The sequence below is a fragment of the Sminthopsis crassicaudata genome, chromosome 3 (assembly GCF_048593235.1).
Source record: "Sminthopsis crassicaudata isolate SCR6 chromosome 3, ASM4859323v1, whole genome shotgun sequence".
Classification (NCBI taxonomy): domain Eukaryota; kingdom Metazoa; phylum Chordata; class Mammalia; order Dasyuromorphia; family Dasyuridae; genus Sminthopsis; species Sminthopsis crassicaudata.
In genome coordinates, this window is record NC_133619.1 from 2,017,111 (window position 1) to 2,032,695 (window position 15,585).

A 15,585-nucleotide genomic window follows, 5' to 3' on the forward strand; every position below is an offset into this window, starting at 1 on the left:
TGCTTGGTTTAGGTGGGTTTTGTGAGCCCTCAGAAGCCTGGTCTGGTCCAGGGGATCTGGGATAGGGATCTTCTGGGGAGGATGGGAATTCCTTCAGAGTCATTACCGATTGGACATGGAAAGATCTGTGCCCAATGAACCCGAGACCAACCACAATGGGGCTGGTTTGGGGACTGAGTGGTGTTTTTCTTTAGTGGGTGACACTGTGCCCACCAGTATGGAGAAGAGAAGGACAAGCACTTCCCAGTCATCGGCATAGACCAAGCCCTACTGTGGGGGGGTCACCTGTAAGTTAGGATTTGGCACAAGAATCATTTCCAGTGACCAAGTTGTGTGTTTGCACTAATAGGCTCCAAATTTCTTGACTCCATCATCACATCCATGAAAAGTTTTGAAGTATGCACCCCCAAGATGCATACGTTGTTTGTTATTTTTCAGTAGTTCCATAGAACCAGCTCTTCATGGTTCTATTTGGAATTTTCTTAGCAGTAATAATGGAGTGGTTTGCTATTTCCTTCTTTAACTCATTTTACAGATGAGGAAACTGAGGGAAACAGGGTTAGTGATGTGCCTAGCTTCACAGAGCTAATAACTACCTGAGGCTACATTTGAACTCAGAAAGATAAAGGCTTCTGTGCACTGTTCACTATGACACCACTTCATCTTATATACTCACCTCTTTATAAATTTTACAAATAAATGTATTATTCTTATTTGTAATAATGTACCTTTTTACAACTAATAACAAAAATAGAAATTTTAAAAGGGAGAGATAAAGATGACAGTAATTGAGGTGATAGGGGGCTATTGGGATTTATTGAGTAGAAGGTTGACATGGTTAAACCTGCACTTTAGAAAAAAAACATTTTTATGGCTGAATGGAAGATGAACTGGAATGGGGAGAGGTAGACAGACTCTTTAGCAGCTATCCCACTTGTGAGGTGATGGTGGTCTGCAGCAGGGTGAGGGCATTGTCCAAGGGAAGGGAGAGTGTATTGGAGGGATGCTGCAGAGATGAAATAGATGAGAGAAGCTGCAGAAGTGAAATAGACTAGAGATGCTGCAGAAATGAAATAGACTAGAGATGATGGAAAGGTGAAATAGACAAGAGATGCTGCAGAGATGAAATAGATGAGAGATGCTGCAGAAATGAAATAGACTAGAGATGATGGGAAGGTGAAATAGGCAAGAGATGCTGCAGAGATGAAATAGATGAGAGATGCTGCAGAGATGAAATAGACAAGAGATACTGTAGAGATGAAATAGACAAGAGATACTGTAGAGATTGATGAAATAGATGAAAGATGCTGCAGAGATGAAATAGCCAAGACATACTGCAAAGGTAAATTAGATGAGAGATACTGTAGAAAAGAAATAAATGAGAGATACTGCAGAGGTGAAATAGATAAGAGATGAATTGGATGAGATGCTGCAGAGGTGAAATAGGCAAGAGATGCTGCAGAGGTGAAATAGATGACAGATTCTGCCGAGATGAAAAAGACAAGAGATGCTGCAGAGGTAAAATAGACGAGAGATGCTGCAGAGATGAAATAGATGAGAGATGCTGCAGAGATGAAATAGACAAGAGATACTGTAGAGATGAAATAGACAAGAGATACTGTAGAGATTGATGAAATAGATGAAAGATGCTGCAGAGATGAAATAGCCAAGACATACTGCAAAGGTAAATTAGATGAGAGATACTGTAGAGAAGAAATAAATGAGAGATACTGCAGAGGTGAAATAGATAAGAGATGAATTGGATGAGATGCTGCAGAGGTGAAATAGGCAAGAGATGCTGCAGAGGTGAAATAGACGACAGATTTTGCCGAGATGAAAAAGACAAGAGATGCTGCAGAGGTAAAATAGACGAGAGATGCTGCAGAGGTGAAACAGACTAGAGATACTGCAGAGGTGAAATAGATGGGAGATGATGGAGAGATGAAATAGCCAAGACATACTGCAAAGGTAAATTAGATGAGAGATACAGTAGAGATGAAATAAATGAGAGATACTGCAAAGGTGAAATAGACAAGAGATGCTGCAGAGGTGAAATAGAGGAAAGATGATGGAGATATGAAATAGAGGAGAGATACTGCAAAGGTGAAATGCATAATGCTTCAGAGGTGATATCAATAAGCCTTGGCACCATACTGGATCTGGAGAGTGAGAGAGTGAGGAGTCCAGAACGATCTCTAAGTTGGGAGCCTGAGAGTCTGTGGGGATGGTAGTTCCCTCTGTCAGAAGAGAGAAGGTTGCCAGCTACATGGTGCAGTGGACAGAGCATGGCACTGGAGTAGGCAAGAGTGATCTAGTCCTGGGGGAGCAGGGACTACTAGGGGTAGTAGTGCTAGACTGCTCATCTAGTGGTGAGAGTTTCTGGTGAGCATTTCAGTTATAATTGTCTTGAAGAATCTGAGATCTGTTCAGGAAGGGGGAAGCTTGTACAAGAGGAAGGGATGGGGCAGTATTGGGGTGCGAGGGCAAGAGTGAAGGCCCATATTGACCACAGCTGACACAGGAGGGTGTGGGATAGCCCATCTTTCTGCCTGTTCAACAAGATTATAATTGTAAAGCCCTAGCATGGCAACTGGCATGTGGTAGGCACTCAGGGCTCATCTTCTTTCCCTTCTTCCCACCTTCAGGTTGATTCATCATCTAACCCCTGTGAGGGAGTCTGGCCACAGCCCCCCCCCCCCCCGGGGGGGTAGAACATACAAGATTAGGGTGTTTTATAAAGTCACACACACACATACACACACACACACACACACACACACACACACACACACACAGAGCATTCACCCCTGACTGCTCATCTGCATGTCTTCTCATCTATCTCAGGAAGGCCGAAATTTGTGTCCCTCCATGGCCAGGACCAGGAATGTAGTAGGCTCTTATTAAATGTTCTCTGACTCTGATTGAATGCTGGAGGCCCCATTGATGCATTGTCCCTCATTCAATCCCGACTCGTTAGAAGTACTCATTAGGAAGATCCATGTTGCCGTACATGTGTGCACATCGTATGTGTACGTGTGTGTGTGGTTTCCTTTCCTTGAAGTATATCCTGGGTCTGTGCCCAGCTCTGCCAAGCGAGAGTCTGCAGAGATGTCACCCTTGTGTATCCCGGGGGCTCTGGGGTGGGGCTCAATGGGCCTCCTTTTGGGCTCTTTGCTCTTCTTCAGCTCTTGCCCAGGACTTTCCCAGTCTCACCATTATCTCTTTCCTAGAGGGGAGAAAAAGGAAGCCCCGCAGCTGTCCATTAGGCCTGAATCTGGCTGCTCTTGGTCTCTTCTTGTCCTCTTGGGGGACTGTTAAGTCCTCCAAGAAGAGCCAGGCCTTCCCAGAGCTCCTGACGCCCCCTGGCAGGTCTTGCTTGGGGGTCCCAGAGTGACTTAGAGATGCTAATGCTCATCCCCTACCTGAATCCCTGAGGAAGAGCCCGGTTCAGGGCCTCTGGGGAGCTTCGGCCCTTTCCTCCACGAGAGATTGGGGGGTCTCAGCCCCAAGAAGGAAGCCAAGAAAACAATGAAATGGCTTCTCTCCCCCCCATTCATTGTAATCCAACTAGTCAGTCCACTTCTGAAACCCCTACTCTGGGCAGGATTAGGGGAGGCCGCTAGGGGACGCCGGAGCACTGGGCCTTGAGTTCAGGTGCCGCCTCAGGCGTTTCCTGGCCTCTATGGCTCCTGTCCCTCCTCCCTCACCTGTAAAATGGGGCCAAAGTGCCCCAGGAAGCTCAGGCCTCCTTCCCCGAATAACGTATTTAAATGTAAAGAGAAGAAGGAAATCATTTCTTCTGGGAATTGCGGATGTTTGGGCCTGAGCTGCTCGCTACCAGCCCTCCCTCCCCCAAGGGGTCCTCGCTTCCCTGGGGGGATGGGCGTGGAGCTGTGTTCCCCCTCCCACGCATACTGTGCCCCTCCCCCCCCTGCGTCCCCAGCCCCGTAAGTCCGGGATCCGGCGGGACCCTGGTTCAGGGCATGCGTTTAGGGCCTTTAGCCCTTCTAGTGGGCCAGCCGGGACCCCCGCTCCCCCGAGGGCGCGCCTCGGGGCGCCCCCTCCTCCCCCTCCGCTGCGCAGTACGCAGGGCTTGGCTGGGGAGGGCAGGATTTCTCCTATTTTCTCCGCTCCTGCAGCGGCGGGGGGGGGGGGGGGGGGGGGAGGGGCACCGAGCCGGCCCCTGCGTCCCCCCCTCCCGAAGGCGGCGCGTCCGCCAGGCTGGGGGCTGCCGCGGGGGAGGGCTGGGGCTGCTGGGGGGAGCGCGTGATGGACAGCTCCCGCCTGCCGCAGAGGGGCTGGCGAGGAGGAGGAGGGAGCCGAGGGATTGGCGGACGCGCGCCGCAGATGAATCAAGTCCTCGAGACGCTCGGAGGCTGCTGGCTGGAGACGCGGACCCGGGGCCGGGGTCGGGCCCCCTCCCCCCGTAAGCCTTCTGGGGGCGCCGCCGGGGGGGGCGGGGGCTGCGGTGGAGTTCCAGGGTCTTTGCCGCTGGTCGGGGTTCTTAGGGCGCTTTATTAGCGGTGGGGGTTCCGGGAGAATCCCAGCGCCCGCCATCTGCTCGTTCAACAGGTGCCGGCCCGGTGCGCCCTTTGGGCCGAGCTGGGCAAAGGGACCGGGCGGGCGTTAGCGCGGGCCCGGCTTTAAGTAGAAACCACGGTAAATCTGTGGGACGGCTCCGGGGTCAGAACCCGGGTTCTGGTGCGGGATCCTGGCTGTGCGTGGGATCTTGGGTAATCTGTGGAGGGAGGGGAGAGAGATGGGGGCGGGGGGCTCTTTCAGCGCCGGACCCGGCGCCCTTTGAGCCCCGATTGTGGAGGGAGGGGGCACAAGGAACGATTTTGTGAGTAAAATGGAGAGATGGTTTTCAGGGGTGAGCTGGGGCCTCCCCATGTCTGATCCCCGGCGCTCTAAGAATCCACCCGTGAGAGCGGAGCGTTTCCGGAAAGATTAAGGCCGGCTTCGAGCTTTTGTTCAGAGCGAGGTTCGGCGGGGGTAGGGGTGCGCGGCTCCCGGGCCACTGGAGGAGCAGAAGGAGGCCCCGAGAAGGGGAGCAGCGCGCCCCTGCTGGCGGCCCCCTTCATTACGCACTACGTCACCGCGGCAGGGCCGGGGGGGGGGGGGGGGGGGGGGGGAAAGAGCCGGTTTTGGCCCCAGCGAGCTCCCATTCTCCGGGGGAGGCCCGGGGCCACTGGAGGCAGCCTGTGCTGAGTCACTCCTCGCCTCTGAGCGAGCCTCCGGCCCCCCCCCCCCCGCCTGGGGCTTGTCCCCCCCCAGGATTCCCTGCTGAAGTGGTCGTCGTGGGGAGCCGGGCTCCAGCTCCTCAGCAGATCCGCCCTGACTGCGCCGCTTCAGAATCGGGGAAACGAGACCGTCCTAGGCCCTGTAGCCACAGCCCAGAGGATGCTGGTGCTGCTCCGGGAGGCTCGGCCCCCCATCTCCCCGGGAGCCCCGGCCCCTGAGACGCCTGGAATATTCCCCGGGCTGTCAAAGACCGGAGCAGCAAACTCTGCTTCTGGCACACCGCCGAGGCTGGGGGGGGGGGGGGCGCAGAGTGCTCCCCTTGACCGTCCCTCAGGGCAGAGATGGGTGTCTGAGGGATCCCCTCTTAAGCCGCCGGAGAGAGGGAGAGTTGCGTGGCGAAGGCTGGAAAAGGCCCCGTTGTCATGGGCCCCTCGGAGTGGGGCTGGCAGGGACCTTGTGTCTAAGGCTGGCCTTGCCCTGAGGAGGAAAGTGAGAGCCAGAGATGGGAAGGCTCAGGGAGGAGAGGCAGGTTACAGCCCAGGTGTTCTCTTCCTTCCCCTGTACTCCTGTTGGTAACAGCTCATACCTTTTTTTTTTTTTTTTTTTTTTTATGATGAAGCTAAAAACGTATAGAAATGCTTCTCCCTTCTTTCTTCTCCCTTCCCTCTTCTCCTTTCTCCTTCTCCCCGTACCCTTCTTCCTTCCTTTTTCCTTTTTCCTTCCTCCTTCCCCATCTCCCTTCCCTTTCCCCCTTTCCCTTCTCTTTTTCTTCTCCTTCCTTCCTCTTCTTCCTTTTCCTTCCCCCCTGCCCTTCTGCCTTCCTCCTCCCCTCCCACTCTCCCCTTCTCGCCTTGGATGTTGGTCTCTTCTCCAAGGATGTCCTTGGTTGGTGTGGGACAGGTTGGGGAGGAGAGGAGATTTGAGCTTCTTAGAGTGACGGTATCAGCACAGGTTTACAATGGTCCATTTTGGATGATCTTGGCAATATTTTATCAGTCGGTTTCCTGGGGGTCCCCTTGGTGTTTGAGACTGAGATTTAGTCTGTTCTCATCACCAGGGGGCTGCTCTGATGATCCCCCTCAGGGGACTGGGACGGACACTGGATCTGACATTCATGGTCAGCGTGGTGGCTAATAGGTAGAGTGTTGGGCTTGGAATAAGGAAGGCCTGAATTCAAATCCTGCCTCAGACACAAACGTGCTGTGTGACTATGAGCAAACATTTTCATCTTTCTTAGTTTGTTTCTTCAACTGGAAACTGGGATAATCGTGTACCTGCCTCTCAAAGCTATTTGTGAGGATCACATGAGAGAGATAACTCATGAATGCTTCACAGTTGGCCTCACTGGCACAGTATATAGAACAAGCTGTCCTCCCTTTGTAAAAAGGGTGGGTGCTGAGCGGGGCAGGTTCTTAGTGATTTCACAATGTGCTCTTGACACTGTATGTCATCTTTCTTTCAGTTACATGACTATAATTACATGTCTAGTGTTTTCTTGGTTCTGCTGATTTCCCCCTGAGTCAATTAATTCATATAAATCTTTTCAGGCTTCTCTGTATTTATCACACGTCATTTCTTACAGCATAGCCATGTTCTGTTACATTAATGAACCACATTCTGATGAGCCATTCCCCAATTAATTTGAGCATTGACTTTGTTTCTAATTCTTAGCTGTCACAAAAGTTGTACTATAAATATTTTGATATATTTTTTCTTTCTTAAAGGTGGCTTATTAGAGTTAAAACTCAATAATGCAATCTCTGGTTCAAAGAGTATGGATGTTTAAGTCACTTTTTTTTTTCCTTGAGGCAATTGGGTTTAAGTGACTTGCCCAGGGTCACACAGCTAGGAAAAGTTAAGTGTCTGAGACTAGATTTGAACTCAGGTCCTCCTGATTTCAGGGCTGGTGCTCTATCCACTGCGCCCCCTAGCTGCCCCTTAAGTCACTTTAATTGCATGATTCTGAATTGCTTTCCAAATGATTGTACCACTGCACAGCTTCACTGACAATATTAGTGTGCCTGTCATTCCAAAACCCTACCAGCATTGACTTTTGCCAATTTTTGTCATTTTTTTGCCAATTTACATGGTGGGAGGTAAAACCTTAGTGTTGTTTCATTTGCAATTTTTTTATTAGTGATTTGGAACATTTTTTCAAATGTTTGTTACTACTTTTCAGTTCTTTTGAAAGCTCATATCCCTTGACCACTTTTATATTTGGAAAAGGTTTTGGCTGGGTTTTGTATGTATGTATATACATGTGTGTACATACAAGTATCCATTTATGTAACTTGATCATCAAACTTATCTGAAAAATTTGGTAGTCTCCTTCATCCCTCTTCCCCAAGACAGTAAGCAATCTGATATGCTTAATATGTGTAATTCTCCTAAATATTTTCTTATTCATTATGCTACAAAAGAAGTCAGATCAAAAGTAGAAAAAAAAAAAAAACATGAGAAAGAAAAAAAAAAAGTACATAATCAGCAACAACCCAAAAAAAAGGTGTAAAACTATGTTTTAATTCACATTCAGTCTCCATAATTCTCTCTCTGGATATGAATGGCACTTTCCATCATAAGTCTATTGGAATTAGGGGCAGCTAGGTGGCGCAGTGGATAGAGCATCAGCCTTGAATTCAGAAGGACCTGAGTTCAAATCTGGTCTCAGACATTAACACTTCCTAGCTGTGTGGCCCTGGGCAAGTCACTTAACCCCAGCCTCAGGGGGGGAAAAAAAAAGTCTATTGGAATTGCCTTGAATTGCTTCAAGAGCCAGGTCCATCAGAATTGACCATAACATAATCTTGTTGTTACTACTGTTCTCTTGGTTCTGCTCACTTTGCTCAGCATCAGTTTATATGGGTCTTTCCAGACTTTTCTGAAATCACTTATTATTTTTTATAGAATAATATATTCCATAACATTCATAGACCATAACTTATTCAGCTGTTCTCCAAATGATGGGCATCCACTCAGTTTCCAATTACTTGCCACTATAAAAAGGGCAGCCACAAACATTTTTTGCACATATAGGTCCTTTTCCCTCTTTTATGGTCTTTTTGGGATACAGATCCAAGAGAGACATTGCTGGATCAAAGAATATGGACAGTTTTGTGTTCCTTTGAGCATATTCCAAATTGCTTTCCTGAATGGTTAGATCATTTCACAACTCTACCAACAATGAATTAGTATCCCAGATTTGTTACATCTCTGCCAACATTTATCATTATCTTTTCCTGTCATCTTAGACAATCTGAGAGGTGTGAAATAGTATTTCTTTTTTTTCTTTTTTTTTTTTTTTCCTGAGGCTGGGGTTAAGTGACTTGCCCAAGGTCACACAGCTAGGAAGTGTTAAGTGTCTGAGACCAGATTTGAACTCGGGCCCTCCTGAATTCAGGGCTGGTGCTCTATCCACTGCGCCCCCTAGCTGCCCCGTGAAATAGTATTTCAAATTTGTCTTAATTTGTCGTTCTTTAATCAATTAAAGCATTTTTAACATGACCAGAAATGGCTTTAATTTCTTCATCTGAAAATTGTCTGTTATATACTTTGACCATTTATTAACTGGAGAATGGCTTGCATTCTTATAAATCTGAGTCAGTTCTCTATGTATTTTAGAAATGAGGCCTTTATCAGAAACACTGGCTGTAAAATTTTTCCCCCAGTTTTCTGTTTGCATTTTAATCTTGGCTGCATTGATTTTGTTTGTGCAAATACTTTTAAATTTAATTTTTTTCTATTTCCCCTCTATTTTCTTTTTTAAAGTTTAATTTTAATATAATGTAATCAGAATTTTCCATAATATTCTCTAGTTCTTCTTTGGCAACAAATTCTTTCCCCACAGCTCTGAGAAGTAAATTATCCTTTGTTCTCCTAATTTACTTATAGTACTACCTTTTATATCTAAATCATGAACTCATAAAGACCTTATCTTGGCATAGGATGTTAGATGTTGGTCAACATCTAATTTCTGCCATACTATTTTTCAGTTTTCTGAATTTGTCAAAAAGTGAGTTCTCGTTTGTTGTGTTGCATGTTCAATTTGTTGTTTTGCTCTTTATTTTGTTGTTGAAAGTGTTCAGAGATATAACATTATCCCAAGTACTTCTTTGATTAAATTGATTAAAATTTGATTAAATTTTGATATGTTGTCTCACTGTTGTCATTATCCTTAATGAAATTATTGAATGTTTCTACGATTTGTTCTTTGACCCATCTATTCTTTAGAATTATTATTTAGTTTCCAATTAATTTTTAATCTTTGCTTCAAAGGCCCTTAATGAATTTATTACATTATGGTCAGTAAAACATATGTTTAATATTTCTGGTTTTTTGCATTTGTTTTATGGCCTAATTATATGATGATTTTTTTTTTTTGTGAATGTGTCATGCACAGTTCAGAAATACATATGCTTCTTATTATTCCTGTTCAATATTCTCCAGAGGTCTGCAATCTAACTTTTTAAAAATTATGTTCAGTTTCTTAGCTTCTTGTTTACTGGGTTTTTTTTTTCTAATACAATCGATTATATTGATTGTTTTCCTAATCTTGGTCCAGCATTCCTGGCTGCCACACACCCCAAGCCCAACAGACGTCTGTGTGCATCCATGGTCAGTCATTGTTTGTCCGTGGCTATTCAGAACCGGGGCTGGAGACTCCTGCCTGCTCGTCCTGGGACCCTGATCTTGGGAGATGAGATGGGCTGCAGAAGCCATGCTCTCTGTGGCAGAGAAGCCCAGGTGATTTGGACCATATTTCCTGGGCTGTTTAGCTTGGCTATGCTCAGGAAACACTGACCTAAGCTCCCAAAGGTCTTTGACTTCGTGCCACGAATCCCTTAAGGAGGGCAGCTGCTTTCTAGAGGTTAAATAGGGGCTGGAAGGAAGAGTCTCTTACGAAAAATGAAAACATTTGGCTTGTCACCCATCATGGGGCTTGTTACCCATGGGGCTGGTCCCAGAGTACAGAGGAGTGGCTGGCTGCTTGCTGGGGCTCTGGGCGCTCTCCATGGTCCTGCCATTCCATCCCTTTCATCTTCAGCTTCCTCCAAGCCCCCAAGTCTCAACATGGCATTTTTTGTCTTGGTCCAGACCCTTGTCAAGCGTTCAGTGTAGACATCCCCCTCCCCCCGGCAGCTCTGTAAACCCCCCCCCCCAAGTTCTGAGATTTGGCCCTGGTGACTACGGCTAAATCACATTTCGTGTTTGTGGACTTCAGTTTTCTCATCAGGAAGATGGACTAGAGGGTCCATTGTGGCCCCCTGATTTGTGGAGGCTGTTGTTCTTATGAATGAGGCGTATAATGATGAGAGCCAGTCTTTCAGTTGGGAGTGTCCAGAGGCAGGTAGCCCAGGAGTGTGGGGGGCTGCAGGGAGGGAGGGACATTCAGAGATGGTCATCCTTTTCTGGACCTGCTCTTTATGGAATATCCTTCCTTGAGACCTGTTCCTGCCCCGCCTTCTCTTCTCCCATTCCTGAGTTCCTCCTGGAGCCTCCATGCTATTAAGGATCCTGGCCAGCCTGCTGTCCTGCCCCGGGCTTCTGGGCCTGCCCCTGTGCCCAGTACAGTGCCTTCATTCCTCCCCTTCCTTCCCTCATCCTCCCTGCCATCTCCCTTTTGTGAGCCCTTTTCTCCCATCAGAATGGAAGCTCTTTAAGGACGGGGACTGTTTTTCTTGTATTTCTATCCACCTGGCACACAGTAGGTGCTTAGTAATTGTATGTTGATTGACTGACTGAATGTCTAACTTCTGATAAATACCAGCACGGACTCCAAGTCCACTGTATAGACTTAGCATTTGTCTTGGTCTCTCCAGAGTTTTATACAGTAGGTCTTAATGGATGCTTCAGATTGGTTAAGTGCCGTGCCCAGGTTCACACTGGGCCCTCCTGCTCTGACTCCTCCAGTATTCTCCACCCCACCCCCCCATCCTCACCTGTGCTGCTGGCCCAGGACCCTCTGCTATGACATCCTCACTTTGGCTCGGCCTCTTTCCTACCTGGGCACAGGTAGTTACAGTTACAGGCAGGCATTGGTCCTGTTTCCTCCTTAGGGACTGGCGGTGTTTAATGGGAACATTAGTGGGATCCTGGCCAGGGCCAAAGGGGTGTCTGTGTGCTGCATGCTGTGTATTGATTTCCAAAGGGATTGTGGTTTTACATCTCTACCAGCAATGCACCAGCACGCCTCTCCTCCCACACTCCTCCCTCACTTTGCAGGGTGAACAATCTCAGGATTGTTTGGAGTGCCTGTGTCTGATATGTTGTTAATGTGACTGTTAATAGTTTGTAATTCCTCCTTTGAGAATGATTTATTCTGGGGCAGCTAGATGGCCCAGTGGCTAGAGCACTGGTCCTGGAGTCAGTAGAGGAGAATATGAGTTCAAATCCAGCCTCAGATACTTATTAGCTGTGTGACTCTGTTGTCTTGTCAAAAAAAAAAATCCCTAATTTTGAGAATGATTTATTCAAATCCTTTGATTCTTTATCTACTAGGAAATGGCATTTGCTTATTTGATCTCTTTTTGTCTCATATATATATATATATACAGAGAGAGTGAGAGAGAGAGAGAGAGATCTTTATATATCTATTATGTATAATATTAGATAATATATAATAAAATATCTAAGTATACAGTTGTGCATACATTTGTACATATTATGTTATTTGTAATATTAATAAAATGCTTGATATTCTGTATGCTATATACATATGTGTATATATGTGCATATAGCCATAAATGTATGCATATGACTTCTTGTCTACATGTCTTGGATATCAAACATATTTTAAAATGTGGCCACTTCCCTTCTTATCCTGTGTTTGTCAAAGGTAACTATGTATTCTTTACGATTGCCTCTATCCTTCGTTTGGCTGAAAATCCATTTCCTGTCCATATCGGAGAAAGGTATTTGATCTACTTTAACTTTTAAAACATAGTTTGCTCTTTAATAGGAAAGACGTGTATCCATTTAGAATATACTACGGAATGTGGTTTAAGGCATTGGTCTGAACCAATGTTTGCCAGATGGCTTTTTAATCAATAGGCAGTTCTTTCCTAATTTATTTATCTAACACCGGGTGATTTAGTTCCATTTCTTCCTAGACTCTTGTCTAGTCTGTCCTATTGATCTCTGTCTCTTAAAAAAAAAATTCCAAATGTTTTGATGATTGCTGCTTCATAGTTTGGGGTCCTGACATGCTGTTTCCCTCTGTCTTTACTATTCATTATTCTCTTGATATCCTAAGTTGGGAGAGAGGGATCAACAGCAGACAGAAGAACCTTTGTGCTTCAAGATCAAAGAAAGAATGGAAGAGTATTGCATCTATGGAAATGTTCTGTGGGCTTTAGAACAGTGGCGTCTAATCTGACAGAAAGGAGACCCCCAAGCTGAGGGGGGATCCCTCTGGGTCCCACAGTGACTTACAAAACAACACGTGAGTGCTCTGGGTCCTGCTGGATTTTTATTATTGTTGTTCAGTTCTTCTCAGTTTTATTTTAATCCGGCTCTGGGTGACCTTAAGAATATTGTGGCCCCCGGCCATTGTTGGATTCTCGGCCTTGTTGTCTCCATGGTTATTTTGATGGAATTTCCCATTTATTTATTTATTTTTAATTATTGTGGCTTTTACAGTTTGACGTAGAAATACTGATTTTTGTGTCTAGTTCTGTTGCCGAACTTTGCTGAATGTGTTCTCAACCAGCATCTCTGCTGATTTTCTAAGATTTTCTCAGTGAAACAGCATCTTGTCAGCAAATAGTGTTTTGTTTCTTCTTTCCCTCTCTTTATACCTGAATATCCTTCTCTTGTCTTCTTGCTGCAGCTTGTTACAGTTCTGTGCCTTCCTCGCTAGCTCTCATAGCAGTTCCAGCACTGTCGGGTGGTAGTGGGGGGGGGGGAGCCTTGTGCGACTCCCCTTTCCTGGGGAGACTTTACTGTGTCTCTTGCCCACAACCCTTACTTTTGATTTTTAGTAGATATTCTTTATGTTAAAAAAGGTCCCTCTAGGCCTACAAGGAACCTTTTAAAAATGTATAACTTTTGCTTCCTAATAACTAATTATAGGGGCGGCTGGGTGGCGCAGTGGATGGAGAACCGGCCCTCAAGTCAGGAGGACCTGAGTTCAAATGTGATCCCAGACACTTAATGCCTCCTGGCTGTGTGACCTGGGCAAGTCACTTCACTCCGTTACCTCAGCAAAAAACAAAAATGAAACAAAAAACTAATTATAGTTTTACTCTATAATAATAAAAATCTGCTTGAAATTTCCCAGCAATCAGAGAAGTGACAATCCAGAACCTAAAGACGCTGCTGAGCCCCTCGATTGGCAGAAATGGCTGCAGATTGAGGTGGCTGGGGTGCTCGCTTGGCCCGGTGGCGGCCGTGGGCTCCGAGAGCCTGTGCTCGGTGCTGGGGCAGTGCCCCTCTGACCTGAGGGGGAGGGGAGAGCACTGTTGCACAAACACGCCACAGCTTGTGTCTGAGAGTGAGGACAGAGAAGTCGTCTCCCTGGGCAAGGAAATTGTGCCGCGTGCGTGGAGGACGTGGGAGGGACCCCGAAGAGAAGGTGGCGAGGGCCGCCAGCCCAGCGAGAGCAGCTGATCCAGCGATTGCCCCTAAAAAGTCAAACCGGAGCAGAAGTGCGCACAGAGACGCTGGCAGTCACAGCGTGGGGAGGGGCCGCCGAGGCCATCCCTGCCCTTTTACCATGAGGAGGCCGGGGCTGAGAGCACGGCTCTTTGCTTCCGGTCATTCAGCTGATGCCCTTTGCAGGCTGTAAAACCGGGTCTGAGTCCCCGAGGGTCCCGAGCTCTGAGACAGTGCCCCTGGCGCAGTCAGGAGCCTTCGGTGCCAGGGCCTTGTGCACACTCACTCTGCGCTTAACGCTCCAGGTTGAGCGGGGACGCGAGCGTGCACCCCCCCTTTTTCTTCGTTGTTGTTTGTTTCTCATTTTTCTCCAAATTGCATTTTCCCCACGTTGATCCGATTTTTCTCACGCAGCGTGAGGAATAATGTCTTAAGAGAACTGCGGGTGTTTCGCCTCTGTCAGATTGCTGTTTTCTGCCCCTGGGGCTGCTCCTGCTTCTCACTGGCCCATGGGGAGTTTCCAAGACTCCCGAGAAAGCCTTGGTGCTGCCCGAGGCTGGGGTGACCTGGTGCAAGTGGGCGATCCTCAGGGAGCTGGGCTGCATGGCCTCTGGCTCCTGCCTTCTTTGGCCGACCCTCTGCTCCGTTTCCTCCGGAGTCGGTCAGTTGGTAACTGGGCCAGGCGGCACAGCCGGGACTGGCTCTGTTTAAGCCTTGTTGGCCCCAAGCCCAGATTCCCCACCTGTGGCCGGCCGGAGGGAGTGGTGTGTCCCCACAGTGGACTCTGCTCTTCGAGGTGTTTGTGGCCCGAGGCATTTCAGGGCAGGGCAGGATGCAGGTGGGGTGGTAGTGCCCACCACGCCCTCCTTGGCAGGATTCTTGGGGCCCCACCTTTTGGGATCGACCATAGGGCACTGGAGACAGATGAACTCGGGGCTCCGTCCTTCAGGCTACGCTGGGTGCCTAACAGTCAGGGAGATTCATGCGCTGTGCTCACCCCAGGGTGAATCTGGTCCATTTCTTTCCTCTCTGGGAAAATCCCTGCTTCCCTCCATGGGCTGGAGGTCTTGGTGCTGCCCTCATAGCTCAGATTGGGCTCGGATTACCCCAGGAGCCTAATTAATGCACATCATTCTATCTGGTGCCCTGGGAGGAGTCAGCCCTGCTCTAGCCCCCGATTGTCACTTCAAGCTTTTGAATGGAATTTGGAGGGGAGATTTTTCCCTCCCTGTGGTGACTCTGGAGCCTTCTTTCTTACCACACCAGGCCTTGACTCCTTAGGAAATTAAGGGGTGCTTGGGCACCCCCAGAAGTCCTAGAAGAATCTTAGCTGGGATTAGAACATCTGGACTGGGCTGCAGTCTGCCCCAGAGCCTGGTTTTGCATCCTGGGTCACTGGGGACCAGGAAAAGACCTTCCCCTCCAGATGGTCCACCAAGGAGGAACTTCAGAGCCCACAGTCGCCACTGGGCCAAGCGTGACACGGAAGCGGCCCTGTCCATCCGCAGCCCCCAGTCGCACTCAAAGTGCAGCCATTTCTGCCAATCGAGGGGCATCTTTAGGTTCTGGATTGTCATTTCTCTGGTTCCTGGGAAATTTCTCCGAGCCGCTGAGAAGAACCAAGCTTTTCCTAGTTGATCATGGCACAGTATTGCTGTTATTGTGTACAATGGATTCCTGGTTTTGTTCTCAGGTCATGCAAATCTCTCTAGGCCTTTCTCTAATCCGCTTGTTCCTCATTTTTTTTTTTTA

The 15,585-nt window shown here is 47.7% G+C and overlaps 1 protein-coding gene across 1 annotated transcript in view; it reads left to right on the forward strand.

Annotated features, from left to right (window-relative positions):
• XXYLT1 (xyloside xylosyltransferase 1) overlaps window positions 1-15,585 on the forward strand; it is a 35,050-nt gene that overhangs the window by 5,661 nt on the left and 13,804 nt on the right. The window lies entirely within an intron of this gene.